The sequence below is a fragment of the Scomber japonicus genome, chromosome 4 (genome assembly GCF_027409825.1).
Source record: "Scomber japonicus isolate fScoJap1 chromosome 4, fScoJap1.pri, whole genome shotgun sequence".
In the NCBI taxonomy this organism is placed as follows: Eukaryota; Metazoa; Chordata; class Actinopteri; order Scombriformes; family Scombridae; genus Scomber; species Scomber japonicus.
This window is the reverse complement of record NC_070581.1, coordinates 29,402,760-29,406,792: the sequence shown is the minus strand read 5'-3', so window position 1 is coordinate 29,406,792 and position 4,033 is coordinate 29,402,760.

Here is a 4,033-nt window from a genome sequence, read left to right as displayed (position 1 = left end):
TGGACTCTGTCTTCCATTTTTCAAACACAGATTTTCCACTTCAGAAGCAGCTGTTCGTGATCTACAGTAATTAACGAGGATATCATGGATCTTAAGCTTTTTTTTATTGTGTTATTAGAACCTGGATCAACTGGAAAATGTTCACACGTGGGCTTTTATTTTTTTCTTTTTAAACATGCTTCCTCATACATCATTGAGGCTAGTTTCCCGACTGCTGTGGGATTTTCTGTGAGACTGATGGCCTCGATTCCCCATCAGAGTGTGTGTGTAGTCTCGCTTGCCAGTTGGTTTATCGCTGTGACCGACATACAGCTCATCACAAAGAGAAGAAGAGAAGAGGCAGAGTATGTGTCTCTCCTATGTGACGTTTTCTAATTGTGACTTTTCTCACAAACAAACGGCTACTGATCACTATCAGTCATCTCAGGATGGAGAAGACTAGAGTTCTGCTGCAAGGATTTTTGTGCCAATGAAAATCTCTTTTGTATTCTCTTCTACTGTGTAAAAGTGTATTTTACTACTCTGAACTCTTTCTTATAATGAAGTTTGAGTTGTGTAAACAGAGACTTGTCTTTCTCAAAGGATAAACTGTAGTTGTGAGATCTTGCACCTGTCCACAGCACCAACCAACAGGCTCACCAGTGTGGTTTGGTGCTGGTTTGGTTTTAAGCATTCAAATTAAAATCAGGTGAATCTTCCTTTTTATGCCTCCTTTCAAGTCTGAACTTCATTAATATGAATTCATATTTCTAATCAGCCTCAGTATTTCCCTTGTTAGTGCATCTTTAAGGCACAATCATACACTGGAGATATTGTGATATTTCTGTTCTCAGTGAAGATGATAAATAAGTAACAGGGTGATACTGTGTGGTTATGCCTCCCTCTGGCCTGTAGGGGGCAGCAGACCAGAAAGCTTTCCTACACACAGCATGTATAGGAAAGTAATTGGCATCTTGAAACTGAATTAATTGTAAATATCCTTAATGCTTATATTTTGTATATATATCACCTTTATAATTTATTCCTTTTTAAATAACCCAATTGATAATTTTTGCTTTCAGCATCATCGTTTTAAACTTTAATGTTTATGGTACTTTTTAAGGGTTAAATAACATCTGACAATAATGATATAAATATATATAATAGAAACACTTTTACATTACAACTATGTTTATTTGTGCACGTCTTTCTGTGAAACTTATTTTGTTTGTACAATATGACAAAAGCGATAAGGAGAATTGCTTAGCTCTGTTTCCCCCTGACACCTCACTCATCTTTTTAAGAGAAGAACAGGTCTGTCTTTGCCCAATACTGATCATCTACCAGCATTACACAATACAATCAAAACCACAAATGTTTACATCATGATAATCTTTAAATCATTCTGGTGCTGCTTCAGAAGCTGGTAAATGAGCAGGTCAATCAAGTGTTATCTCCGTCAACATCCAAACATCTGTTTAGATTTCATAAAGCCCTGCTGATGATGGTTAAATAAGTCCATTCAGAAGATGATGGGACCTCCGTGAATGGAAGGAGCTTAATATCTGTGCAGCGTCTACTATGTCCCGTGGACATGGATGAGTGCAATGAACTGCATGGGTGTATTTGGGTTGTCTGGCATCACTCCCTTCCTGACCTGTATCAGTGAATGTTTATAAGCAAAAATCTGTAAAAAAAAAAAAAGTGCACGAAATGGGTCAAATAGTGTGTATGCAGGCTTGCTAACAGGCCAAGGACGTTTCCTCTGGGGTTCTGTGGGTCTCCTTTGTGGCTATGCAGATATTTTTTTAATCTGTGATATTCCTATGGTATGCTCTTTTCTACTGTATTCAATGGGAATTTTCAGATAAATAGCTCTTTGTTAAATCCTACTGAATATTGTTCGAATTTGAAAGTACATTTGAATAAAAATTTGTATATTGCCAACCGTGCGTATCTTACCCTGTTAATGAATGAATGAGTGAATGAGTGAATGAATGGTGTCACTGTAACCAGGAAACACTCGCTGAGCTTGGTTGTCAAAGCGAGCAGATAAGACCGTGTTTAAAGGTCATAACCAGAATCAGACAGGATTTATACTTTCATTATGCAAATGTGTCAGTAAGGGTGTGAAAATGTAACGGATGTTTCCCACGTACAGTACAGCTACAGTAACACTCATACAATGCATTTCGGAAGGTGATCTTTCTATTATCACATGTCCAGTGGTGTAATATAAGAAAATACACAACCCACAAACTATTATATTAACTATAAAGTTAGATTTGCATCAGTTTTGTATTTATCATAGTATTGAAAAAATTGCACCTTGAAAACATTTTAACCCTCGTGTCGTCCTCCCGGGTCAAATTGATCCTGTCTGTTTTGACTGTTCCTTCCTTGCTTGCTTGCTTGTTTGCTTGCTTGCTTCCTTCCTTCTTTCCTTCCCCTCTCCTACCTTCCTCGCTTCCTTCTTTTCTTTCCTCCCTCCCTTCCTTCCTTCCTTCCTTCCTTCCTTCCTTCCTCCTTTCCTTCTTTCTTTCTCCCTTCCATCCTTCCTTCCTTCCATCCATACTTCCTTCCTTCCTTCCCTCCTTCCTCCTTTCCTTCCATCTTCCTCCCTTCCATCCTTCCATCCTTCCTTCCATCCTTCCTTCCTTCCATCCATACTTCCTTCCTTCCTTCCCTCCTTCCTCCTTTCCTTCCATCTTCCTCCCTTCCATCCTTTCATCCATACTTCCTTCCTTCCTTCCTCCCTTCCTTCCTCCTTTCCTTCCTCCCTTCCTCCCTTCCTTCCTCCCTTGACTCGAGGACAACAGGACGGTTCATCTTTAATTACCCTTTTAATTATACATACAATATATGTATATATACTTTTATATACAATATACGGATATACTGAACGTGCAGTAATGTAGTGGTGGAAGAAGTACATGAGTATTATCTGCAAACTTAACTTAAAGTATAAAAATAAAAGTGCTCATCATGCAGTAGACTGGCTCCTGAAACAAGTACACAGTATTTTGATGTTGTTGCTTGTCAAGAAGGAGTTAATTTTAATTACTTTGGAACAGTGATAACATGTTCACTATATCTGTCTGATAAATGTAGTGGAGTAAACCATAATATTTGCCTCTGAAATGTACAGAATAATCAACAAAATGTATAATATAGCCCATATAAGTACTTGTTCTGCAGTAAAATATCCTCTGTAACTCCTATAATAGTATATATTATTATTCAATTTGGGATTGATAATAGTCTACTGATGCACCGAAGTGTAATCAGCCTTTTACTGCTGTAGCTGGAAGAGGTGGAGCTGATTTAATTACTTTATATTCAGTTAGGCAGCTCAGTTTGAAAAGAAACCACATGACAGATTTAAAGGGGAAACGCCTCTTTAGTGAAACTGCAAACTCATACATAGAAAAAGACTTTTTGTACGATCCTTGAAACAGTTAATTACTCATTTCTAGATATTGTCAGATGGGGCATGATCTTTTGTCTAATCACAGTACAAACTGTTTGGGTGCACTTAATCCAATCGTTTTTTATCTTGAGTTTATTTTGGGTTTTCTTATCTATATAAAGGCTGAGTGTGAGCTTTTTTTCTAACTCAAGACAGTTTGTTTCTTCATTTTGCAAAATCCATTCAACCATTGCAGGTGGTTGTGCTGCCCACTATATATAGTTTTAAATTTGGGAGATTAAGGTCACCCTGCTTTTTGGGATACATTAATTGTTTCACTTTAATTTTCTTTTGCCAGATGAATGTGGAAATTAACTTATCTAGCATTCTGAATACTGATGTTGGGATCCAGATGGGAAGCGATTGAAAGAGGCATAGGATGTATCATCCTGATTGTTTCAATTCTGCCGAACAAGGACAGTGGGACACTATTTTTTTAGGCTTAGAAATACTTTGATTTATACAAAGCAGCCTTAGCTGCCAAAACTTTCTGAAATGTGCGTACCCATATTTGGTCATTTAATTTTGTCAGCCTAGATGTTGTTTTGCTAAAAAAAAAAAAAAAAAAATCAGATTGTTAAAATA